At 37.4% G+C, this 27,654-nt stretch overlaps 1 protein-coding gene and 2 non-coding genes across 4 annotated transcripts in view; 1 reads left to right on the forward strand and 2 right to left on the reverse strand.

Moving 5' to 3' along the window:
- Window positions 1–331: 331 nt before the first annotated feature.
- Exoc2 (exocyst complex component 2) overlaps window positions 332–27,654 on the forward strand; it is a 193,583-nt gene continuing 166,260 nt past the window's right edge. Inside the window, exons 1-2 of one of the 2 annotated variants that reach the window (XM_042680325.1) lie at window positions 22,828–22,913; window positions 26,402–26,558. The gene's annotated coding sequence lies outside the window, so the exon portion shown is untranslated. Of the gene's footprint in view, window positions 428–22,827; window positions 22,914–26,401; window positions 26,559–27,654 lie in introns of those variants that run through there. The other variant, XM_042680324.1, reaches the window with a different exon arrangement.
- Window positions 23,990–24,112, reverse strand: LOC122108443. The gene has a single exon (XR_006147574.1). It is a non-coding gene; the product is annotated as a small nucleolar RNA SNORA40 (small nucleolar RNA).
- On the reverse strand, window positions 25,770–25,834 carry Trnaa-ugc. Its single transcript has one exon. It is a non-coding gene; the product is annotated as a tRNA-Ala (tRNA).

A 27,654-nucleotide genomic window follows, 5' to 3' on the forward strand; every position in this document is an offset into this window, starting at 1 on the left:
CACTGAGGTTGTAAAGTCGGCACACGTTCACAAAGCCTGTCCAGGAAAACAGGGTTCGGTTTGGAGCAGGGGTCCGGGGGCCGGGTGGCTCAGCCCGGTGCCTCTCAGAGCCTCTCCCACTTTCCTGACCGGTACACTCCGTAATGTACCTCTTGGGCCCGGCGCAGTGCGCAGACCCAGTTCAGCCTTATGACCCGTGCAGCCGATTCTCCTCCGGTCCCCTTCCCTCCTCAACCATCCCTTCCTGTCTCTAGGAGGCGCGGCTCATCTGGGACTCGGCGCTCGACTAGCTGGCGGATCCACGCTATCGGCGCTCTGGGTGGGCGGAAGTGGGGCGCTGGTGGTTGGAGAGCTACGGCCCGAGCTCTAGGCGAGACCGGCTGGGCCCGGTCGGTGCCGGTTGTGGGCGCCGCAGACGGGCTTGGAGGTATGTGTAGGGGCCTGGTGGTCTTGGCCGAAGGCCAGCGAGGGCAGGACGGTGAGGCGGCGCGCGCCCGCGGGTGGCAGGCGCTTTGTTTCCGGGCCTTAGTGGCGAGGGGGAGCCGCGCTCCGCCTGCCCTGCCCGGGGCTACAGCTGGGCCCCGGCTGCGGACTCGACCTGGAGGCCGCTGCAGCCCCAATGCTAGTCTGCACCGCTGTCGCTGTGAGCTGCGAGCGTTTCCCTGAGAAAAAGGGACGTGGGGGCTCTCACCAGGCACTTGCCGGCCCCTCTTCTCAGCCTGGGGGCGCACCGGCCAATTTAGTCCTCATCAGGGGTGGGTCCTGTCTAATGCCGTTTTACAGACGTGGAAAGGGCGACCCAGGGTGCTTAAGTAAGGAGACTGAGGTCGTGTAGCCCCTCAGTGTCATAGCTCCCGTGGAGACCTTGAGAAGAGGCCCCGATCTGCACATCCGCCTCTTTGCAGCCTGTGGACGTCTGACCTGGTATCTCAAGATTTTGTAAATAGGCATTTTCTTAATTGCAAGAAAACACTTATTGAAATAATTTGACTTTGCATGGGAATAAGCCATTTTTAATCTGTAAAAGACCAGCATACTGATTAAGTAGGGGGAAAATGAATTTTGATGCCAGTGAATCTATGAGTACACTTACAGGGAAAACTTTATACGTATGTATGTTATGTTCACACATGAACACGCACTACCCACAGCTCAATTAAATCATTTGTGCACCTATATTGAGAAAAAAAACAACCTAGTGCTGAGATTATGTCGACCTATACAATAATTATTTTTTAAAATTAATTAATTAATTTATATAAAAGTACATGCTGGCCCCAGCTTTTGTAACTAATGACAAAGGAGTGAAAGCCAAAAGCTTCCAAAGGATGACTTGAGTGAGAAAAGTTGGTGATTAACAGGGTTTTGAGAGAAAGAAGTGCACTTGGTACTTAAATGGTATTTACTGTTTGATCAAGTAGGAACTTATTAAAAGGGAAGCAGAGGACCAACTCATGGAAATTTTAGAAAATCTCTTTTTCTTGGCAAGAATTTTATCTCCTATATTGGATATCATTTTGAAATATTACCTTTCTAAAATACTACCTATTACACTGGTACATTGAATTTCCATTCATTCCTCAAATATTTGAGAGTTCATTATTTGTAAATCTTGGGGTAAATGAAATTTGTACTCAAACATTTTGCAAAAGCATCATTCTAGCAAAGAACTTAAATTTTTGAGGGTGAAACAGGAGATATATAGAAGCAACCAGATATTTAGGAAGTATTGGTTACAAAATTGTCTTTCAGTTATTTTTTCACATATTCTAGTGTTAATTCGTCTTTGATTTATTTACTTTTTCTTTCATGACAAAAATTTCGCTGTGTTGGCTCGGGTGATTTTCATCTTCTGGACTCATTAAAAAAATCCAAAGCCCAGGTTTTTGAGTCAGGTAGGACATGAACTTGAACTCGGGGCCTGGGCACTGTGCCTTAGCTTTTTCAGTTAAGGCTGGTATCCTACCATTTGAGACACAGCTCTACTTTTGGCTTCTTGATAGTTAATTGGAAATACCAATCTTATGGACTTTCCTACCCCTTTGGCTCTAAACTGGGATCCTGAAATCTTAGTCTTCTAAGTAGCTAGGATTGCAGGCATGAGCCACTGACAACTGGCATTTTGTCTATCTCTGTGTGTGAAATTTGCAGAATTTTAATAGGCCAACTAAAAGTTTCCTGGACATTCTTTAACTTAATACTATTGATAGCATTTAAGACTTAGGTGAGCCATTTAGCTTGGTTCATTTTTTAAAATCAATGTACATTAGTTATACAGTGAGGGGGGTTTCATTGTGACATTTCCACATATGTATACAATGTATTCCAATCAGTCTCTATCATGATTTGAATTTTACTTAATATTTTCCATGCACAGGAATTTTTGTGCTAATAATGGAGAGAACACTGGACACCTTGATGTGAGAAGACATTTTCTTTATGTATTTATTTGTTTCTGCATGCACGTATGGATGTATGTATGTGTATTTATTATCAGTACTAGGGCTTGAACTCAGAGCCTAGGTGCTGTCTCAGCTTTTTTGCTCAAGGCTGGTCTCTACTGCTTGAGCCATGCCTCCAGTTCTGACTTTTTGCTGGTCAATTGGACATAAAGAGTCTCACAGACTTTTCTGTATGGGCTGGCTTCAAACCTTGAGCCTCAGATCTTAGCCTCCTGAGTAGTAGGATTGTAGACATGAGCTACTGGTGTCTGGCAAGATGTTTTAGTTACCTTCCTTAGATGGATCCCTGTACCTGGGCTTTAGACCTTATTGGTTCCTGTTATAGTGAGACTTCATTCACTAAGGAATAGTGCCTGACATGTGTTATGCTTCCGCTTTGCTTCTGCTAGTTTTGCTACCTTTTGCTAGACTGGCTGAGTTTGGATTCAGTTTTTTTTCCCCCCAGTTTTAAGTTTAGAGGTTTTAGAAGGCTTGGTATTTAATTTTCATTCTATTGTAATTTCACTGAGACACAGACAAAAAGCCAGGGTTATTTGACTTTTACTTAATTTTTATGAAAGCCCTATGTGAGTGATGTAAGTTTATCTATGTAAATCAGAGTCTCAGCAGGAGTCAGAATTTATGCCAGGTGGTTCAAATGAGGAGACTTTAATAAAGGGACAATTTACAGAGATGAAGGAAGGGTTAGAGAATAGGTAAGAGGATACTATGAGGAGGGATAAAGGGAGAAAGTCAGGTAGAGAGCGAGCTGGAGCTCTGGACGAGGGTGCATATATTGTTAGAGATACTGGGTTGATAGAGCAGCAACCTTGAAACTTACCCACTTCCTCACTCTAGAGCTTATGCTTCCCACTCTTTGCTAAGTCTCAGCTTCTGCTTCATTCACTCACCACCACCATATATGTTCCTTTACCTCTGTAAGAGATTCCCTCATCTTCAGTCATTCTTGTGCCAGTGTGCTCAATCATTCCATTTGTTTTTCTATAGCATCTGTGTGGCAAATCCAGCCTTAGATGATCTCAGCCAGCAAATGAGTCTACCTGGGTAGCCCAGACTATTCTAAACATATCATCCTCTTGCCTCAGCCACCTGAATATTGTAACTCTGCTTGCAACATGGTCTCAACTCTAGTTTTCTAGTGTTTGGGTTCTGGATTGCTAGGACCAGTGAGAAAAATTAGTAGATACGTTCCTTTAAAGCCATGGTCAGCACTCTCAATTGAATAATCCATCAAGGGATCTTCTAGAGTTTCCTTTATTATTTCTGATTTGCAGAATATATTCTTAGTGGTGTGGGGAAAGGGGGGAAAAGAGGGCATGTGCATGTGTGCATGCTTGCGTACACCTGTCAGGGCCTAGATGCTGTCCCTGAGCCTCTTTTTTGCTGAAGGCTAGTGCTCTCTCACTTGAACTATAGCTCCACTTCCAGTCATTAACAGGAGACAAGAGTCTCAGGGACTTTCTAGCCCAGACTGGCTTTGAGTAGTTGAGTAGTTAGGGTTACAGTTCTGAACCACTGGCACCTAGTACTCTCTGTTTAAAAAAAAAAAAAAAAAAAAAAAAAACCACTTTCAAATTGCTTATGCATTTATATAGTCTATTCTTAGCAGATGATTTTTCTACCTGCTTCAGAAATAATAGAATCCCATGGTCTCACTGACAAGAAAACATTGCCTTCTCCAATTGCAATATAGGGAAGAGACTGTTTATACGAAGACTAGTCCTTGTACCTGGGCTCTGGACTTGTGAGACTTACTTGTTCACATTTCCAGTTGGCCTTTGTATATTTTTACATATTCTTAGGGAGAGCAACAGTAAAGCAAACTTGCAAAACAACTGCAACAAAAACCTAGAGTCCTCTTTCTCACACTCCCTTGTTAAAATTTCCTAGCTTTTTTTTTTTTTTTTTTTAATTTAATTTTATTTTATTTGAGAACATACTGTACAGAGGGGTTACAATTACATGGGCAGGATAATGCATACATTTCTTACCAAGCATTGCAGCCTCCTCCTTTGTTTACCCTTCACCTCCCTTCCCAGCCTCCCCCCTCCCTCCCACCCAATCATACCCCCCCTCCCCCCCACACCGACATTGTAAAGCTGGTTTTGACATGACATTTTGTACTTCTCATTGTTGCAACAGGTCCACCTGAATCCTTAAACGACTTGTTTGTCCCCATCTCCTCCACATGTTATACTGACATCAAATATAGTGAAAGCGGGGGTTACACTGTGGGGGAGGGACATACAAAGCAACAAAGAAATAATCTTATAAAGCTTTTTTTTTTTTTTTGTCAGTCATGGGGCCCAAACTCTGGGCCTGGGAGCTGCCCTAGCGTTTTACCACTTGAGCCTCAGCCCCACTTCCAGCATTTTCTGCTTATGTGGTGCTGAGAAATCGAACCCAGGGCCTTACGCATGCAAGGCAAGCACTCTACCACTGAGCTACCTTCTCAGTCCCACTTTTTTTTTTTTTTTTTAAACTCAGGACCTCATGCTTACAATTGCAGAGATTCTACCACTTAAGGCATACTTCTTGCCTATTTGTCTTTTAGTTATTTTTGCATAGAATCTCTATGCTTGTTCTAGTCTGGGCTCTGTCCTCCTACTTAGGCTTCACTGAGTCACTAGTAATGACAAGCACGTGCCTCTCTGCATAGCCATGTGTTTATCCTATGGCTGGAATAACAAGGACTCACTACGTTCCAACCATTGAGTCTTTGGACCTTTTATGACTGGGATGGCATTAACCGTATTTCCCTCATCTTTGTCTCAGGAAGCTAGGATTTTAAATTTGAGTCATCATGCCTAGCTCTAGCCAATTTCCTTCTTTCCCCCTTCCTTCCCTCTCTTCCCTTTCTGCCATCCTTCCCTCCCTTTTCCCCTCCTTTTTTTGCAGGTACTGAACTTGAACTCAGGGCCTTGTGCTCTCATTTGTGTTTTTCCCATAAGGCTGGTAGGCTACTACTTGAGGTATACCTCCACTTCTGGGATTTTTTTTTGTTAGTTGAAGCTGAGTCTCTGATTCTGTGAGGTTTTTTGATTGATTTGGTGGTGTTACATTGAGGGAGATATAGTTGCACTGGCCTATTGCAATTTTAATACTTGAGCAGTATTTGGTGGCATTGGTTAAAACCAGCTACATTTAGATCTCAGCTTTTGTACAGTGTGGTGAAATCATTGTTTTCTGGGAAAAGGCTTAGATGCTGAGGTAGAAGACAGTATTCTAGTTCTCAAAGAATAAAGGAGAATTCTAAATAGGTCTTTAGTTTAGATGGAATCCACATTTTATTTTTTTGAGAATAGCTTGGTATTTATGTATTTATGTAGCAGATGATTTATGTGGTGCATGAGGGCCCAACTGTAGGCATTTTCTATATTCTATTTTATTTCCTTCCTGGTAACTCCAGGCACATTGTCTTCCCCTTAAGCCTGTACCTCCAAACCTTGTTGTAGGGAATAGTGTTTTTCTCTAAAAACAAAGTAGATAAATAAAATTAAATGCTACTTAATATTATATTGTTTAAATTATTAGATTTTTCCCTAAAAGATAAAAATGTCAACCTGCTCATTTTTGTTTAAAATCAGATAATATATTTCAATTATTAGGTACAGAAGGAAAAGAAGTCTAAAGAGAAGGCCTTCAGGAAAGCAGGATGCTTTTATCTATTCATCCTTTCTGCAGATATACCTTTTGAGACCATGAGACTTCATAGGACTTTTATCAAGACCTAATGCTATACAGTTTGGACTTTGGATTCCTTCAGGTTTGTCTGTGATTGTGTTTTGTCAATTTTGTGATTTTTTTTTGTTGTTGTTTTTGGAGCTGAAGACAATGAATTTAGAAAACTGGACTTGTCTCTTGATATTTGTCCCACCCTGTAAAATTTGTGACATATGACCCTACCCGGAAGAATGGAGTCCAGTTTACTGAGATAGAAGGAAATCATTCCTTTCAACTCTCTGGGAAATCTGTAGGTCCAACTCTGCCTAGTGAGGACAGATCTATTCTAGGGAAGCTTGAATTCATGTAATGGAGGATATGAATTCTACAGTTTGTTTCTGAGGATCTGAGAATAATTTTCTGTTAAAGCTTACTAGACAGCTCTGCCATCAGTTTTCTGGGGTCCTCTGGATCCAAGATGACTGGACGGGGTAGGGCTACTCCCTGCTTTTTAAATGTGAAGTGAATTGTTGTGCTTCTTAGATCAGGATTTGTGCAGATTGGCTGCATTTGTATGTAGTCCATTTGTAAGTAGAATGGAACTGGGGTTCAGGTTGTACTTGCCTTTTTGGTGTGTTCCCTGTTGATGCCACAGGACTGTTAATGCGAGTAGCCAAGGGAAGATGTTTTGGAGAATTTTTTTGTTAATTCTTTGGGAAACATTCCTTTTTTATGACCTAATCTGTTAGGAAAATACGTTTTAAAATCAGGCTTTTCTGCTTTTCTTGTCCTAGTTAGTGAATATTCTTTAAGTCTAGTCAATCAGAATTTATCTTCTCTCTGTAGGAAAGCTGAGTCTCTTGTTCAAATTTCATCAGCTATTGGAATCAGCTAAACTCCTTCTTACTTAAAAAGAATTGCTTTTATGGTTCTATAACTATTGGTTGTGTTTATATTTTTAAAAATTTCCCTAATATTGTATCCAGCTAATTTTTTAGTTGTAGTCAAATTCTTTAAAAATAACACTTTTTTTTTCAAATATAATCTTTTTACTTATTTATTTACTTATTTATTTTTTATTGTGAAAATACTGTACAGAGGGGTTACAATTACATGGGCAAGATAATGAGTACATTTCTTATCAAGCATTGTAGACTCCTCCTTTGTTTCTCCTTCCCATCCCTTCCCATCCTCCCCCCACCCCCCCACCCAATCCTCCCCGCCCCCCTCCCCCACCTAACTGTTTTTTATACTACCAATAAGTATTTTGGAAAATTAACATTGTGCTACAAGGTGATAATGAGAAAATTGTAAAATTAAAATTTCAGAAAAGGAGTTGATGGTACCTACTAACAGATAAGGGATTTCTTTCTGGGATGACAAATATGTTCTAAAATTTTCTGTAGTGAAAGTTAAAAACTAAACTGATTGAATTATATAGCTTTTAAATGGGCAAATTGTATGGGTGTATGAATTTTGTATCAATAAAGCTAATTAAAAATATTGTGAATCTGTTGCAAAAACACATTAAATTCATCCCTATGCACTTCATTAAAGGAAAAGAGGTAGATTTAAACAAATAATCTATAAAGTAAATGCAGTTATTTTACCATACATTTTAAGCTATAAGAAAATGTGGCCTTTTGTCTTCATTTTAGTGAAATGCTTTTATAATGGCAATTTTCCTGTTTTGACCTATGATGGATAGGAGGTTAATTGATGTTAAATGGATGCTTTGTTAATCCTTCATCAGCTACTAAATTGGTATGGGGAGTCCAGGTCAGGACTACATGGGCCCTGGCCAGCTTGTTTTTTCTGAAAGTTTTATGGGCTCCCCCCCCCCCCTCGTTCCTCCAAACCACACATCATTTTCCCTAGCTGCCCTTGAAGAGACAAGCCTGCCTCCCCTCCCATCCACTCATTCTTCTTTCTCTCTCTACTCTCTGCTGCCCAGTGACAGCTTGTAGATGTTGCGTGCGAGTGAGTTCAGCTGGCGCTGTGTGGTCTGAGTGTGTGGTCTCCAGCTCAACAGAGAGGCAGCTAACAGGGTGGATGAGAGAGAGCGATACTGTTTACTTTAATTTATTTCGGATGCCGGAATTGTGCCCAGAGTTTCTCCTAAGCTTGACTCCACAGCTAGCAGCTTCAATCCCTCACAGCTGTGGTTCCATCTGAACCTCACCAGCCTCTTCCCCCAGGCACTTTACATAGAATTTGCCTGTTTAATCCCTTGAGGCTCAGAAATGTTAATGCACTGCTGAGTGCTGTGATTATTTTGTTTTCAGTATGTCAAGATATGTGGCCTTGAAGAAGTTTCTTTTGAGATAGAGCTAATACAGCAGAAATTATAAGATAAGTGACAAATTGGTATATTTTAGAAATTGGAAAGCTATTACACAAAATATTGATGCAAATAATCCAAGTGTGCTCATTTGAAGGAATCTGGAAGTTAGGTGACATCGTGTTTAACAATTTTAATAAAGTTAACTAGGTTAAGTTGACAGGTGATTCTTTGACCGTTTGGGGGAAAAAAACCATCTACATTGATTTGGCATGCTTATTTACTGTAGTTACTGTATTTGTCAGCAGTGAATATTTGCTTTTTCATCATAAAGATTTCTTTCTCTACTTCTTTATTGTAAATAGTATAGTAATATTTTCTTCCTTTATCATTCCTGAACATTTTTGTTGAAATGGTCAAACATTTTGTTATTTGAATAGATACCTATAGACATTTAATATCATTTGGAATTTTGCACTATTCAACTTTTTCACTTCCCTGCCTTCCTAGTAGTCTTGCTGCAGTGCAATTGTGTTATTGATGCTTTGTTCAGACTGAAAACTTCAGTCTAGTCTAGGTCACTGACATTTTCCAGAGGGGCTACTGTATGTAGCTTATTGCTCTGCTGCTCCTTCCTTCCTTTCTTCCCTCCCTCCCTCCTTCCCTCCCTACCTCCCTTTCTCTCTCTCCCTTTCTTTTTCTTTCTACTTTATCTTTCTCTCCCCTCCCCTCCCTCCCTCCCTCCCTCCCTCCCTCCCTCCCTTCCTTCCTTCCTTCCTTCCTTCTTTCCTTCCTTCCACTTTTTTCATTTTCTTTTTTTCCCTAGCTCTAACCTGGATTTTTAGTTGATGAAGTCAGTTTATATCAGTGAGAAGGTAAACCTTCCTCCTATTACCTTGTATCTTTTTAATAATAGCCATGATTTTCCTTAGCCTCATTTGGCTTAGAATTAGAAGACTTTAAGAATTTAGTAGTATGGAATACTTAAAATTTTAAATTATATTATCTTATATTTCTTTTTTGTGTTCATTTTTTGGGTTCTGTATCAGTGGGACTATGATATTAATCTGGTGCTCACAGAATCCTGAAACATGGTTAGTATATGTACAGAGTTGGTACACTGATTATTCCAGATGCAATATTCCAGAATATTTTCATCATTCTTGAACAAAATCCCAAATCCATCATCAATCCTTTCTATTCTCTTTTTTTCTAGACACTGCTAATGTTCTTTCTGTGTCAACAGATTTATTTCTAAATTTTTCTGAATGTGGAATCATATATACAATCTTTTATATGTTATAACAGAGTAAATGCATGCATGATATTAGTTATTAGCCTATAGTGTTCATCTAAGAAGTAAAAATTCTCTTCATGATGAAAAGTACTGATAAATGAATATTATAGTCTCATAATAACAAATGAAATAAGCTAGAAAGTGTGAAGTGCTCTAAGCTTATATTTGATAGAAATGCCACATGGGTACATTTTCTGCTAGCCACAGAAGCAGTCAATCTTGAGTTTTACTAGTGCCAGTGCTAAGTGATTGCTTAAAATTGTATAGAGAATACCATAAGGATTAACATTGAGTAAGCTGAATTCCTCCAATCCTAACTTTACTTTTCCTGTGCTTATTCTCCTGAGAATGAACAGAGAACAGGGAAAGGACTTTGCTTTTATTCTGCTGTAACTGGATTGAGATTATCCTTAAGGGCAGTTGATCTCTCCAGTAGGTAGAGCTATAGCAGATTGGTAACTTTGCAAACCACAGTATTTCAAAATGCATTTCTGTTGAAGACAAGTTCATCTTTGCATCTAAAAATATTCCTATCTTTATTTGAACTTTGTTTCAAATTAAAAATTAAATGAAATAGTCTTAGCTTAATTCATATAAGAATGAAGGAGATATATGAAGGGGAAATTTATTTTACTTTAAACATTTAAATTAATTTGTCCTTTGTATAAAGGACACATGTCCTCAAGCCAACATTTCTAGTTTTTAGGTAATTCTCTATAGAAAAAAGAATATCAAACACTGTACTTCTTATGCCATACAATTAAAGATCATCTTTAAGCATGACTTGTTAGTCACTTCAAAGGGACCCTCAGAAAGATCTATGGTTAATTTGACTTCATCTAATTCTTCCTGTGACATTTCTATATTAAGGGTCAAGATTCCCTACTATAGATTAATTCTTCTTTCAGATGTAATTAGTGGACTTATAGTCAGTCCTGTGATCGGTTCAAAAAAAGGAAAAGTTAGTATGTGAGACACAGTAAGGATCAAGCTAGTATGTGAGACACAGTAAGGATCAAGCGATGGCATCTATCTTGCAGTAGAACAAATTTAGCTGATGTTCCTCTGGAAGACCATATAGTTGGTTTCACATAGCTAGAATTTTACATGGCTTTTGAGGTCCTTGTTGCTGTGTTTGAGGAGCCTGAAGAATAGTCAGATCATAGCTCTTGACTTCTCAGATCTTCATAGTCCCAGCCATTCTTCTACAGAGGGCTAGGAGAATGCTAGGAGTTAACTTCTGGTAACTTTGTACTTAATCACTTGGAATGGTTTGTATTGCTGCCATCAATGTATAGGAACACTACACAGATTCAGTATAGGCTTTTGTCTTAAATAGGTTGTGTTGGGTTACTAGATTAAAAAAAAAAGAGAATGACAAATCTTAGAGACTCATCTCCAATTAGCCAGCAAAGGTTGTAAATAGAACTGGAGCTCGGTGGTAGAGCACTAGCTGTAAATGGAAAAAGCCAAGGGAAGACAGGAGGATCTGAGTTCAAGCTCCCGTAATGGTACCAAAAAAGAAAGCAAAAAGAATATGATAACCTAGCCATATCTACTGAGCTGGGTTTTTTTTTTTTTGTTTGCCTTTTTAAATATAGAGGATATATTGTTTGTTGTTAGCATCTTTTCTTATAGTAATTAATTGCAATTCTTTCCTTAACTCTTTCCCATCACCCACTCTCCCTAAAAAAGAAGAGCAAGAACAAAAAATGAAGAATGGAGTTAGGGGCTGAATTTCCCAGGGAGCCATCATGTGGCCAGTGTTTCCAATGAAACAAGCAATCTATTTGCTTTATTTCAATTTCCTCTGCTATTTACTAGCTATGACTGTTGTTTATTTGAGACAGGGTCTCACTATATTACCAGGCTGTTCCCAGCTTAGCTCTAGCAATGCTCCTGTTCAATCACTCAAGTAGCTGGAACTAGAGTCCCACTACGCCAAGCTACCAGCTATTTAATCTCTGATAATGCTACCCCTGCTAATAAGATAATTTAGCATTTTAGAACACATTGTTCTTGTAACTTTCCACTTAATCTCTTGGAATGGTTTGTATTGTTGCCAGCAAAGTATAGGAACACTTCACAGATTCAGTGTATGTATTTCTTAAATAGTCTGTGTTAAGTTAATAGGCCAACAATAAAATCTGTTTTAGCTTGTTCTTCTCAGGTTCAACATTTCAGTTGTAAATTGTCTGTTCTACATTTCTTTTTCTTTTTTAAAAAGTTTTTTATTGGAAAAATACTATACAGAGGGGTTATAGTTACGTAAGCAAGGTAATGAGTACATTTCCTATCAAGCATTGTGGCCTCTTCCTTTGTTTTTTCCCTAGCATCCTTCCCTCCCACCTCCACAACTACATTCCCTCTTCCTCCCTGCCTAAATTGTAAAGTTAGTTTTTCAACATAGTGTCTTTTACATCTCATTGTTACAATGGGTCAACCTGTATCCCTATTTAAAGCATTTTGTTTTTTTCCCTTCCCTGCAAATTAGAGAAGTGTATATACAAGATGCAGGGCACCAACATCAAATACAGTGAAAACAGGGGTTGTACTGTGGGGGAGGAACATACAAAGCAACAAAAAAAAATTACATGGTACATTATAAATGCTGTTAGAAACAATAGCAAGAAAGAAAAAACCACTTGTGTCCCTATCTTGGGGTTGATTTCACTTGACATCTTTTTTACTTTTTATTTTATTGTGAAAATACTATACCGAGGGGTTACAATTACATAGGCAAGGTAATGAGTAAATTTCTTTTTTTTTTTTTGGTTGGTTGTGGGGCTTGAACTCTGGGCTTGAGCGCTGTCCCTGTGCTCTTCAGCTCAAGGCGAGCGCTCTATCGCTTGAGCCACAGCGCCACTTTCAGTTTTCTAGTGGTTTACTAGAGATAAGAGTCTCAAGGACTTTCCTACCAGGGCTGGCTTTGAACCTCTATCCTCAGATCTCAGCCTCCTGAGTAACTAGGATTACGGGCTTGAGCCACCCAGTTTATGAGTACATTTCTTATCAAGCATTGTTGCCTCTTCCTTTGTTTCCCTTTCCCATCCCTTCCCATACCCGGACCCCCACTTCCCCCGCCAAAGTTGTAAAGTTCTTTTTTCGACATAACGTTTTGTACATCTCATTGTTGCAATGGGTCCACCTGTATCACTATTTAAACAATTCGTTTTTTCCCTTCCCCTCCACAAATTATACCAACATCAAATACAGTGAAAACAGGGGTTATACCGTGGGAGACTGACATACAAAGCAACAAAGTAATATCTTATAAACATGTTAGAAACAATAGCAAGAAAGAAAAAATCACTGTGTCCCTATCTTGGGGTTGATTTTGCTTAACATCATCTTATTGGTCATATGTACATAGCTTTTGACCTTTTCTACTTGTCCCAGACATATACTAGTTATTGCAAGTAAAGGAAACCATAGGACCTATGTTTCTTTGGGCCTCGTTTTCTTTGTTTTTGTAAGAGTTTTTAATTGATTTGTGTGTGTGTGTGTGTGTGTGTGTGTGTGTGTGACATTTTATATGTTAAGCTGTTTATATTTTTTCATTTTGGAGATTACTTCCTGTTAGCTTTTTAAATTAGCAGGTCTCTTATTTATGAACCTTTTAAAGATGCACATTTCTCTTAGATATGATAAATACTTTTGGCAAAGTAACAGTATTTTACTAACAAAAAATCATACTGACATAAAATACTAACATAAAACAAACCAGTAGTTTATGTATATACCAATAGTGAACAGGCTGGGAACGAAATCAGGAAAATAAACTTACGTACAATAGCCTCAAAAACAATTAATAACCAAAGAATAACTCTAACCTAGGAGGTGAAAGACCTGTGTAAGGAGTACTACAAAATGTTGTAAGAACAATTGAAGACAGTAGAAGGTTAAAGGACCTCCTATGTTAATGGATTGGCAGGATTAATATTGTAAAAATGACTATGTTAGTAGAAGCATAGTCACTATCAAAAGTCCAGTCTTCCCCCCTACACACAGAAATATAAAAAAAATTCTAAACATAAATTCGAAAGTACAAAAAATCCTGAATAGACAAAGCAGTCTTGAACAAAAAGGGCAATGTTGGTGGTATCACAGTAACCTGAGTTCAGATTATACCATAGTAACAAAAGCAATTCTAGTACCAGTACCAAAACATATATAGATCAATGGAATAGAATAGAAGACCCAGAAATAAGCCCATACAGCTATAGTCGGTTAACTTTTTTTTTTTTTCCCCCCCCAGTCCTGGGTCTTGAACTTAGGATATGGGCGCTGTCCCTGAGCCTCTTTGTGCTCAAGGTTACCATGCTACCACTTAACCACAGTACCACTTCTGGCTTTTTCTGTGTAGTTTATTGGAGATAAGAGTCTCCCAACTTTTCTGCCTGGGCTGGCTTCCAACTGTGATCCTCAGATTTCAGCCTCCTGAGTAGTTAGGATTACAGGCTTGAGCCACCAGTGCCCAACGTTGGTTCATTTTTGACAAAGGTGCTATAACCCTTTGTTGGAGAAAAAGTCTCTTCAAAAAATCCTGCTGATAAGACTGGATATTCACATATAGAAGGTTGAAGCTAGACCTTTATATCTTACCCTGTTTTAAAATTAATCTAAAATGGATAAAAGGTTTTAATATAAGGCCTAAAAGCTTTCAAGCTGCCAGAGAAAAACAGGACCCGCCCTTTAAGATATAGGTATAGGTAATACTTCTCTGAATAGAATCCAAATTTCTCAGGAAATAAGAACAAGAATCACATCAAATTAAAAAGCTTCTACACAGCAAAACAAACTATCTCAGAATAAAACTTAAATCTATAGAATGGAGAAAAAACTCTGCCAGCTATTCACCAGATTAAAGATTAGTATTGGGAAATATCAAAGAGTAATGCTGAATATCAAGAATAATCAAACTCAGTGATACTTTGAATTCGATCAAAGTAAATTGTATGCACACAGAAATATTAAAATGAAACGACTTTGTACAATTAATATATACTAATATAATTTTTTTTTATTTTTGGGTAGATGGTATGGCTCAAGTGCTAGTAGGCCTGCTTAGCAAGTACATGGCTCTGAGTTCAAATCCCAGTACCATAAAAAATGTAAAAATAGTTTTTATAGGTCTCTCTCTTCATCTGTCTGTCTAGATACCATTATCAAAATATAGATATTTATCCAGATCTTCTATATCCAGATGTATAGATCTATCTAGATATTTCTAGATAGTTAGCTGTAGATATTTGTAAATAGATAAGGGTATAGGTATATATGCATAGATTCAGCTATTCAGAGTTTGTTTTTTTTCTTTTTTGGTCAATCGTGGGTCTTGAACTCAGGACCGGCTTGGGTGCTCTCCCTGAGATTTTTGCTCAAGGCTGTGCTCTCTCACTTTGAACCACAGCTCTTAGCTCTACTTTTAGTTTTCTGGTGGTTAATTGGTGATAAGAATCTCATGCACTTTCCTGCCCTGGCTGGCTTTGAACCCTGATCCTCAGATCTCAGCCTGAGTAGCTGGGATTACAGATGTGAGCTACCAGTGCCCAGCCTAGAGGTAATTTTTTAATGCTGATATTGGGGCTTGAAATGAGGACCTGGAACTCTCACTTAATTTTTTTGATGGTGCTCTATGACCTGAGCCAAACTTCCAGTTCCAGCTTTTTGTTGATTAATTGGACATAGAAGTGTCTTGGATTCATCTTAGTTTCAAATCAAGATCCTTGGATCTCAGATCTTAGACTTCTGTGTAGATAGGATTATAGGCATGAGCTACCAGCACCCAAGCTAAAAGTCTGGGAGGTCAGTACTTCGTGTAAATGATTCCTTTGTGTGAATGTGTGTGTGTGTCTAGCCATATTGCTGCAGGAAACCTACTCTGCCAGTTGTCATTTGTAGGGTATTAGAGAAGGGATTTATCAGACCAACTGAGCAGGAGTTTTAGGAATTATTTCATTGAAGGACATAGAAAAGTATTTGGACATACTAAGTACTAAACAAGCAAACTCTTACAGTGTTATTATTAAGTAATGCTATTTTTATTTGAATACCCATCATTATGGAATTATAATACTGATATGTTTCACACTATTCTCAAGTTTGACACAACAAAGTCTCAGTGTAAACGTAACAATCACACCAATTTTTCTATACTTGGAATATTTCAAGTAAAAAACATGGTTAAATAAAGGAATAAATAATAGGAATTATCATCTTCCAATATTAATAGCAACTGAATCTCTTAAACACAGAAACACATCTAACATTTAGCATGCAAAGAAAATTCGAGTTCTTGAAGCTTTTATTAGGTTAGTGTGAAAACTTTTTTAAATACCTTTGCAAACCACTTTGTCACTTTTTTATGCAAAATAAGACTACTGACTCTAAAATTGAAAATAGATACATGTCTGTTAAATATGATAAATTGTAAAAATAAGAGGCACAGGCATGGGAAATGCTATTTTTAAAGTGAAATGCTATTTCACTTTAAAAAGGAAAATCAATATGATAGATTCTTAGTGTGGACCTGTGTTTCCGTTGATAAACTGTCATACTCTGCTGAATTTTAATCAGTATTAATAGAATTTTATGGGATACATACTTTTCTTTTGAGAGAGTTACAGTATTGTTATTTAAGATAGGTCTTCACACACACACACACACACACACACACACACACACACACTCTCACACTTGTATGCACACACCTAATACACAGTATTGTCAAATTGTGTATGTACTAAATAGGAATGCATTTGGTTGCAAGTAAGAGGAAATTTGACAGATGATAGCTTAGACAAATAGAATTCTCCTTTTGGACTTAGCACAATGTCTATATGTATTTAATCCAGAGGTTCATGCAGTAGTGTAGCCACGTAATGGAGAATATAGGTTGCTTCTGTCTTAACATTTTGTCATAGTATAGTGTAGTACTTGTTTCATATAGTTATAAGAGGTTGCTGCAGTTCCTGGTTTTATTTCTGTGCCTAAAACAAGGAAAAGGGGGAGATGACATAAAGCCAGATGTATTTACTCTTTATTTAAAGAAGAAAACAAAGCTTGTAGAATAAAATGTACTGTTTAAGCTAAGATGACTGAGTTTTATATTTTTCATTTTCTTTTATTTATTTTTAGTTATGTATTTTTCATATTTTTGAGTAGTGGTATAAAGTAGTTGCCATTTAACAAAGCAGTTTATGAATATAATGCATCTTGATCAGTGCCACCTATTTCAACTTTGACATTCTCACCTACTTCTCTCATGTCACCCCTTTCCTTTTCTTAATTTTGTAGTGTGTGTATGTGTGTGTGTGTGTATACTGAGTTCTTGACTGTGTCCTCACACTTCTCTTCACTCACCTACATCTAGCCCCTTGACCCCACTCTCCCTCTTTCAAGTACTCATTTCTTGGTGCTTATTTTATTGGGCTTTGACTTTGCCTTTCTAAGGGATTATACTATTTGAGTTCTCCCTTGAATCTACTATATTTCAGTTAATTATTTTATTATCATTGATTGATGGTTAGCTTAATGTTACAGATTGCTTATTGTTTTGTGGCTAGTTATGTCATTTATAATGTTATTCATATTGTTTCTTATTTTCTATTAAAAAGTAATTATTTGGCTTGGTATAGGGATTAACTAGAGTCTCAGTGATTCTACCAGTGTGCTTTATCACTGAACTCCCCCCCTCCCAAGACAGAATAATATTTTAAATACAGGCAAGTAAGTGCCTGTTTGTTCCTGACCACACGACTTTCACCTACTAATTAAGGAGTCAAGATCTCTATAAGCTATGGAATTGAAGCTACCAGGGAAACCTGTCTGTCTTTTGTACAGAGTCCCAGAGAAGAGAAACCATGGTGGAACATGGTACCCATTTCTTCTAGAATGGGGAAAGCACCTTCTTGTGAATCCATGAAAAGTCAGAGATCAGGTGTGTTGGATTTGCCTCTGTCTGTCTAAAATCATTTGATAAATGACAACACTGTTACTTTGTCTAGATCTCCCTAAAGCACTTAAAGGAGTTAAAAAAATTCTAAATATATTTTGCTTTCTTTTTACTTCTTCCTCTGACCCCAACCTTTGGTGAAAAGGGTGGGTGCACATTGATTTTTCTGGTCCAGAAAAGGTTAAAAAGGGAAGAATTGTTGATTTTTTAAATTTACTAAGTGAAATTCATTTATTAAAAAATTAAATAGAAAATCTGTTTTCATAACAAGTCCATATGAAGCCATACTTGAAACATATAACATTATTAAAATATTTTTCTTAGTTTTATTTGTGCATATTTTGTAGAATTATGGGTTTCATTTTGGCACATTAGTATATGCATCTAACACACTTTATTTCTGCATCCCCAGTCCTCCCCTTATTCATGTCTTCCTTCCCTATTCCTGATTACCTTCCACTTACTCAATAGTCAGATATAATTTTTTTTAGATTTGAGGTCTTCTAGCTTGTGCCTCTAGAGTTGCTTGGATTATGGGCCTGTATAATTAACCTTCCCCTCTCCCACCTCCAAGTTTTAAGGGAAGAATTTTAACTTAAGAGTTTGTTGTCCAGGTACGGTGAAGTAAACATAGTCAGAGACAATTGCTGTTGAAAGATAGTTGATTACTCACAGTTTCAGAGCAGAGGAGTTATGTCATATTACACCATACAGAACTACCCAGGAACCATCAAGATACAGGTCCTGAAGCAGATAGAACCAGAGGGAGAGGCATGTGTCGAGCCTTTATTGTGGTATTCATGGAAGGAACGGGCTAGGCAGGGTAGGCAAGCTGAGAAAATTAAGGATTGAATAATTTGAGTAATTTCCCAGGGCTCTAGGATACAGGGATAGGTTTCAGTTGTCTAGTATTGTTAGGGTGTTTAAAACTGAGAGGAGTGTCCCTGACTGCAGGAGGCTGACTAAAATACTGTGGACTCCAAATTGGCTAGCTTTCAGGTGTGTTTCTGAAATTAGTTAACTCTCAGAGACGCAATCTCTTTCTCATTTTCCAGGATTCCAACATGTTGAAGCATCAGAAAGTGTAAAAACTGTTACTGATACAAAGACTAGGATTTTGACACACAGCTTTAGAATTAGTGGTAGAGTATGGGGGAAAAAGTGAGAGCATTCATTCCTGTTGCTGGCAAGAAGAGGCTTTTTTTTTTGATCTGGAAAGGAGTGTGAGTAGAAACATTTTAACTCACTTACCCAAGGTATTTTTGAAGCTTTTGTTGTGTTTTGTAGATTTCTCTTTCCATTATAGGCCAGATTCATTTTTAGTGTTAGACTTTGAGAAGTATTAATTGCACATTTTGTGCAACACACACACACACACACACATATATTTAAATATAATACGTGAACTTTACTGAGCAAATATGGCCCAAATCCTAGTTATTTGAAAGAGTAAATAAGTCACTTCAAAGCCTAAACAAATTTTCTGTTTTTTTTTTAATGCAATTATGGAAGCGAAACAATCAATTAAAAAACTTTCCTTATTCATTTAGAAACACTTGTTCTGTAATTATAATACAATAAAAAACTCACTTTGACCTCTAGTTCCCTATTTAGTAAAAATGGTTCTAATTTGGCTAATTGCAAATAAATTATGATCAATTTAAAATTTTAGCTTGATTTTTGACTCAGGATTTATTGTTTGTTATGCTTTGTATCCAGCATAGCAGTATAAAACTTGATTAAAAGTGATAGTTCTCACTGTCCTATTTTTGGATTAAGGAAATCACAAGGAACCACGTATTAGCTTTTGTAAATGTACTTTGGTTCATTGTTTAACACCACACCTACCTGTCTGGGCACAGATGTAAGAATGGAAGCCATCACAGCCATGAGCTCCTCCAGAGTCTGAATCTATTTTTAGCAAAGAATCAGGAAAGGGATAGTTTAGACTATATAAGGGTTAGTGTCTGATTATGTAGAATACCAGGAGGTAAGCCTTTTTTTCTTTTTTGTGACCAAGGTGAGCATAAAGAGGACATGATGTCCAGGAAGATCATGGTGGTGAGTTTGAGGGGAAAGGTCAGTTATACCCTGAGATCTGCTTTCTACTCTTCCCTCTGGCCATGGTGGTATAGGTCCCATTAAGTGGTAAGTTTATCAAAAACACTCAAATCTCTGGGCATATTCTAACCCCTGGAGCAGTAATTCTTAATGGGAGGTAACATTTGTCATTTGACACTTTTGATCATTACTAGTGATTGAGCTAGTGGCATTTAGTGGATAGAAGCCAGGCATGCTGTTCCATCTTGCAACCTAAGACAGTCTTTTTCACAAAGAATGGTCCTGTCCAAACTATTATTAATGCCATAGTAGAGAACCTCAGTCTTGGAGAAAGAGTATAAGGAGCTCCAAATTCTTTCTGATTTGTGAGAGGCATCTAGACTTTATGGAACTTTTGGGCATCTTTAAGAACTTTGTCATTAGGGGAATTGAACAAAAGTTATCACAGGAGGAGATCTGGAAAGAGTGGTGGTCATCTAGAAGCAGTGAAGGAGTTAGGGACAGCCAATAAAGAGAGGAAAAGAACTTTACAGAGATTGGCATTCTGCTTTTAATCATCAATAGAAATCTGATATTAAATTAACTATACAACTTGTAGTTGGGGGGATGGGAAGGAAAAACTGGGAGAGAGCAAGGGAAGTGGTAACTTGTCCAAAAAGAAATTTAATTATTGCCTAACTTATGTAACTGTAACTCCTCTATACATCACCTTTACAATAACAGTAAAAAAAAGGTAACAAAATATATTGAGCTCAAAAAAAAAAAGAGTATGATATTAAGTGAAGTTATTATTAAAAGGAAGCTTACAAAACACTGTAGTCTGATGAAATAACATGTTGGCCAAAGCCTTATTCTGTTGAGGCTTAAAGTGGTACTTCTTTAAATAGAAAACTAACCAAGTGAATACATTGCATTATATTTTATGTTAATTTTTTGATCAATGTGAATTTTAAAACATTCTACAAATTTCTGATTTTGTTGATATATACTCCATTAAAATAACTTTAATTTTTAGATTATCCTCATATGCCAAAAATTGAGTATATTTTATTTCTAAATTTTACATTAGTTCAGCTCATTTAAGTATTTAAAAAAAATTCTTGTATTTTTTTGGAGGTTACCATTTGTGTTTTCTCAGTAAGAAAAGGGGAATAAATTGAAAATCATCAACTTTAAAGTCCATTAGACAATTAAAGTCACAGAGGAGGCTGCTGGCCCTGAATTTTGAGAAATAAACAGGCATATATTGAGATTTATAAGTGAATATTGCAAAAGAATTGTGTGGTTTTTAAAAAAGCATGCTTTTCATATTCACCTTTCAACAAAAACTGCAGTGCATGTTAAAACACAGTTTGAAGAAACTGTGAAACCAGAAATGAAGAGCAACTATGATTATGTGTTAAGAGGCCCAAATGTAAAAAAGATAATTATTGACAGGTAAATAATATATATAGACGAATGGAAAGTTTGAGGAAATAGTAGAAATTTTAAAAAACACAAAAATAATAGAAATAACAAAAACAGACATTATGAATGCTTTTAATGGACTTTTTGATGAACTCATCAAAAATTAAATTTCGAAAAAAGAATCTGTGAACTTGAAGAAATATCAATAGAGACTTTTAAAACTAAAATTGGAAGAGCAAAAAGACTGAAGAAACAGATCAGAATATCCAAGAATTGTGGGACAGTTTAAAAAAGTATAATATGTGTATAATGGGAATTCTAGAAGGAAAAGATAAAGGAACAGAAGAATATTTGAAATAATGCCTGACATTTTTCCAAAATTAATGATAGACATCAAACCTTAGATCTAGGTAGACCAGTTAATAGTAAGCAGGCAAATCCTAAAACCTATTCTTATGCATATCATATTCAAACTGCAGAAAAATAAAAACAAAGAATTTTGATAGAGGTTGAGGCCCAGCTTTTATTGGCTTTAAAAAGAAGTAGACGACTTTCTTGACCCACAGCTGTAACTTCTATATTTAAGGCTACCCCAGTGGACAGAGTGAGTTCTGTGTTTCATGATGGGGAGAGATCTGCTCCAAGGATTAGGAAAAACTCTAAAATGAAAATTTGATGAAGCTAGCTAGCTTCTACCCAGCTTCACAGATGTTAATAATGTACCTTACCGTGTCCGTTCCCTCTCTTGCCTTACTTTATATATTAAATATTCCAGCACACACAAAAAGCCCTTTGGGCTCCCATTCTCCCTCCTTCTTTTCCCCTCTCTTTTGTTCCTTATTTTCCCTCCTTCCTTCCCTCCCTTCTTCCCTCCCTCTTTTCCTTCCTCTCTTCCATCCTTCATTTCTTCTTTTCTGTTTGAGGTTGAGATTAAGCTGTTACCAGAGCCCTGGAGAGGAACAATCTGACTCTTAAGTGTCACTTATAGGTTGTCAGCTTGATGGGACAACCCCAGTTGGGGAGCAGGTACCCTATCACATCCCAATAATCCCTCTGATTCCATCCCCTCCCATCTTAATACTCCATGTTTTGCCATCTGTGTTAATCAGCTTTCATTCATTACTTTGAAACACTTGAGATAACTCTAAAGATAATTGGTTTTGGTTCACAATTTTGGAAGTTGTAGTCCATGATCACACAGAGCCATTGTTTGGGCCTTTGGCCAGGAGCTTTTGGTAGAAGTAAGTGGTGGAACAAAACTGATTATTTCATAAGCCAGGAAACAAAAAGAGAGAGAAAGATAGAATCCAATCTCCACTGAGGACATATACCAATGATCTAAGGGCTTCTCATCAGACTCCACCTTTTAAAGTTTCATCAAACCTCCCAGTAACTTCATCTTGGCTAACAAGTGGGCTTATTGACCTTTGGAGGTACTTAACTAAATCATAGTGGCTGCTAACTTGGTCATCAAGAGACTGCAGTGGACTCATTTCTGGAAACAAGCTAGATAACTCCTATTATAGTCACCGTTATGATACCCCACAATTTTTCTGGGCCAAAGGTACATTGGCCCTGGGAGAGCCTGGGAGTTATCCTCTCTGATGACCGGATCACTGCCTTTTAATGGGCAGAATATTGCAGCAGTATAGACACAGTTACTGAAGATTATAATATGTTTCCTTTTATGTGTCTACAGAGTATGAAAACATTAAAGATATTTCTAATCCCCAATCCTAGTGAGAGAGACACTTCATAGGAAATCCCAGGAACCCAGGGACAAAGGTAGGTCATGAAGTCGAACTGAAACTGCATTGAACCCACTCCCTGACTACCTTGACCCCTGAGCTGAATCTGTGTTGTTTATCAACTGAAAATGGCTTGAGATTTTGGACTCATTTGTAGTCCAGCTCTCAGCTCCTGGTCTATACAATACCATAGCTGGAGAGCTACACTGTCAGCTGAAGCTTTGTCTTTAGCAGACTCTACCTTTGAAGCTACCATCCCTGCAGAGACTAGGCATTCTGCTAGTCCAAAGTAGCTAGCCTTCCATTCCATTCTCACCTTTGTTTTCTCCCCTAACAGGAAGTCAGAATAATGGGGAGAATCAGGATTCAGGCAGAAAGCCAGCTGAACAAAGTGTCTGCTAGATCTCCAGCTGGTTGGAGTGGGAGACCACCCTCCTTTAGGATAGCCTCACAAGCATAGCCCACAGCATGAGCAGCAGTGGTGGAACCCCAGACAGAACCAACTGCCTCAAGGCTTATCCTCCAGAAAAACTGCTTTCATGCTGGGCAGCTCTGATCAGGACCATCAGAATTTGCCTGTCCCTCTAGCTACAGCAAAAATTGGCAGGAGCCACTGGGAGGTTTCTTACTTTTATCCACAGACATCTGTTTCAAGTCTGTTGGAAAGATCAAGCATGTAGCTGAATACAGTGGAGCCAGTCAAACATCCTGTGGTACACTGCAGAGGGAAGAATGAATGTGGGAAGTTCAAACTGTGGCCTTGTATTTCATATGGAGCAGGACTGTAGACATAGCAGAAAGATGAGTAGGTTTGACATCTAAAGTAGGTTTGACATCAATATTCCCTAAGGGAAAAGAATACTATAGAAATGTGAATAAGCAAGTGAGAAGCTGGGGACAATATTTATGGAGATGAAGGGTTTGTATTCTTACCACAGGTCTTAAAAATAATGAAACATAAATTCCACAAAGAGATGTAAAAGGCCAAGAAAGTAGAATTCATGCTCATAATGCAAGTAAAAATGATTTTTCTTGGCTGCTGCAGCCACTTTATTCCCAGAGCCAACTTGCATGAGTAACAATACCACCATTACTTCAAACTGTTGTAGGAATCATAGTCCTTTTTACATGTACCAAAACTCATACTCAACAATGAGCTCTGGGTTGCAGAGGAAGATTTACTGTTTGCACCTGTCTGTAAGGCTTTGTTACAAATTAATCGCATACAGAAGTGCTACTTAAAAAATCTTTTTTTTTTGGATCTGGTCATGGGGCCTAAACTCTGGGCCTGGGTGCTGTCCCTCAGCTCTTCAGCTCAAGGCTAGTGCTCTACCACTTGAGCCACAGCGCCACTTCCGGCTTTTTTCTTTTTGCTTATGTGGTGCTGAGGAATCGAACCCAGGGCCTCAGGCATGCAAGGCAAGCACTCTACCACTGAGCCGCCTTCCCAGCCTGACTACTTAAAAATCTTTTGATTTTTCACTAGCAATGAGCCTTCTTAATTGATTAGATGGGGTTAATATGTTAGGTTGGGCTTTATTTTAAAACAATTTTTTTGTTGTTGTTGTGAGTCCTGCTATACCTGAGCTTACTCCCCTCCCCCTCCCTCGCCAAGCCTAGCACTCACCTTTTGAGAGCTCAAGAATCTCATGAACTTTCCTGCCCAGGGAGGCTTTGAAATGTGATCCTCAGATCTCAGTCTCCTGAGTTGGTAGGATTTATGTGTGAGCCACCAGAGCTCTGCTCAAAGCATTTTTAAAAAAAGTTTTTTTTTTTTTTGTGATACTGGGACTTGAACTTAGGGCCCTCAAAAAGGGTTATACTTTTGGCCCTTTTTGTGTCTTAGTTTTTGAATAGGGTGTCATGTTTATATCTGGCCAGTCCTTCACAGTTTTCTTCCTATTTATGCTTTCTACATAGCTGGGATGACAAGCACTCACCATTATGTTTAGCATTTATTGGTTGAGATGCAGGTCTGATGAACTTTTTGCACAGGCTGGCCTTCAACTGCATTTCTCCCATCAGCCACATCCTGAGTAGGATTAGAGATGTGAGCCACCAGATCTAGCTCTAAAGTGTTATTTCTGGTAACTTTTTATTTTGAGATAATTACATAATTACTGAAAACTTTCTGGGATTAACAGTAACTTTTTATTTTGGCAAATAACAACTCCTACAAACCATTTATTTAACCAGACCCACCAATTATTTTCTTTTTTGCCTCACTTACCTTATCATTCTTCTCATCTATTTGTCTATTTTCCCCAGTATTTGAAATAAGATGCAAACATCACTTCTTCAGTAACTAAATACTTCAGTATGTAGTTATTAAGAACAGTGTCCATAATGCTACTGTATAGTTACTAGGAAAATTTGACAATGATACCATACTATTGAATTCAAAGACTAAGGTCCATGCTGTTTAATGAAAAGGTCAAAGAAGACAAAGGTTATTCCAAATATTTTATTAGAGAAAAGTTTTCCTGTCTTAGAATTTATTCAGAATCATATATTATGCTTAGTTGTAATGTTCTTTAACATCAGTGCTTCAGCCTTTTAAAAGTGCTTGGGTCTTTTATATTTTTTTTCTTGACCTTAATAGAATGTCTGTCACAAAGAATGAGGATGATTTTTGTTAGATTTTGGCTAATTTGGGCAGGAATTTATCAGAAGTGATGTTAGATCCCTTTCACTGAATCATATCAAGAAACAAATGATATCTATTTCAAAATTGCAGATTTTATTTTATTTTATTTTTTTTTTTGGGGGGGGTCGGTCGTGGGGCCTGAACTCTGGGCCTGGATGCTGTCCCTCAGCTCTTCAGTTCAAGGCTAGCACTCTACCACTTGAGCCTCAGCGCCACTTCCGGCTTTTTTTTTTCTTTTTGCTTATGTGGTGCTGGGGAATCGAACCCAGGGCCTCCTGCATGCAAGGCAAGCACTCTACCACTGAGCCACCTTCCCAGCCCCAAAATTGCAGATTTTAATTTTAATCATTTGTTAATGGTGATATATGTTAAGCTCTTCTTTTTCAAAATAATTATTTCCCCTTTGATGTTAATTTATAGGGAGATATTCTGAGATTATGTGAATATCTTTTGTTTTAAATCATACACTTACTAGTTTTAGCACAAACTGATAATTTTTATTAGTATTTCTCTACGTATTAGTGGACATTTTATATTAAGGGGCACTGCAGTAGTGAATTCTATATATTTATGAATATAAAGCTAAATGTTTCAGACTTATTTTGTATATACCCTACTTTTACCTTGGAGACAGCCTTTTCCAAAGGCTTTGTTTCTTTTTTATTGGGTAATGGTCATTAGAATTCATGGCCATTATTGCTTCTCTTAGTGTCCTTCCAATCTGTCTAATCAGTCTCTATGTTGTAGACGAAGGAGAGATCTACTTTATCCCTGTTTAGTTCTCAGATGGGCTTCTTGTCTATATTAACTAAGTGAATATAGGAGCGTACTAACAAAAGCACGTTTTATCCATTTTTACATGTACATGTGGAATGAAGGCCAAAGAAATGACCACTGGTTGATACCCGCTTTTTCAACAAGGAACAATAAATCTATAAAGGAATAACAAGACAAATGGCTATATAGACTAGGATTATAACATTTAGGGATGTTACTAATAGATATATGGAGCACAAGGAGAGAATCTAATGGAAGGTAAGTGTTACTTTCAAGTGCTTATTTAGGTTTATGGCAGCCAAAATTAGCAGTAACTGGTGATTGTGGTGATTGTGATATACCTCCAGAAATAATTTTTATGGATTATTGCATGTAGGGAAATTCATGCTGAATGACCCTTTCTAAATTTACAGAACTGCAAATGATTTTAACTTAAAATAATCACCATATCCATTTGTTACATTTTGAGATGTCAGATTCATAAGGATCTTTCTTCCTCCCCTCCTTCCTTATCTGTGTCTGTTATATCTGTTACATATTAGGTGTAAAAAACTGAATTTATCTTTTACTGAGTCTCTTCAAATCTTTTACTCATTGAAATAATTGTATTATTTGTTTTATTATCAAAGCTTTATCTGCAACAAGGTAATGGCTATAGTCACCTATAGTTTTGACATTGCAATTAATGTTTTTCTCTCGCTTTCTTCTATCTTTTTCCTTCTCTCCCTCCATTGTTCTTTTCTCTCTTTTACTTTTATTTTATCCTTATGTGGATATCTAGTTGTGTGAATGTTATTTGGTGAGAATATTTTTCTTTCCCACTGAATGGCTTTGGTGACTTTATGAAAAGTCAAGTGAACATATAAGTGTTTTCCCATTTCTTGAATTTATTATGTTCTAGTTTATGTGCTAGTTTATCCTCATACTAGCAACATACTGTCTTAATTACTGTAGATTTGTATTATGTCTTGAATTTATGTACTTTGTCCTATCTTAAAATTGTTCTATTTTATATGAATAGCTATAGGAGTTTTAGAATCACCTTGCCAAAAATCTCAGTATAAACTTGGATGAATTTAAAGATCAGTGGAGGAGAACTGGTATTTTAACAACATTGAGTCTTCTGATCCATGGACATGATATAGATCTTCGCTTATTTAGGTTTTTATGATCTCTGCAATATTTGTAGTTTTTACAATAGAAGTTTTGAGCATTTTAAAATTAAGTGCATCTTAAGTATTTTTTCTTTTATGATGGTATTTTCAAATAGAATTAAAAGTTTAAAAAAAAAATTTTCAGGCTTTGCTACTAACATACATAAAACTACTAATTTATATATATTGACCTGAACATT

This window comes from Dipodomys spectabilis, unplaced genomic scaffold, assembly GCF_019054845.1.
Source record: "Dipodomys spectabilis isolate Male_0828 unplaced genomic scaffold, ASM1905484v1 ptg000059l, whole genome shotgun sequence".
Classification (NCBI taxonomy): domain Eukaryota; kingdom Metazoa; phylum Chordata; class Mammalia; order Rodentia; family Heteromyidae; genus Dipodomys; species Dipodomys spectabilis.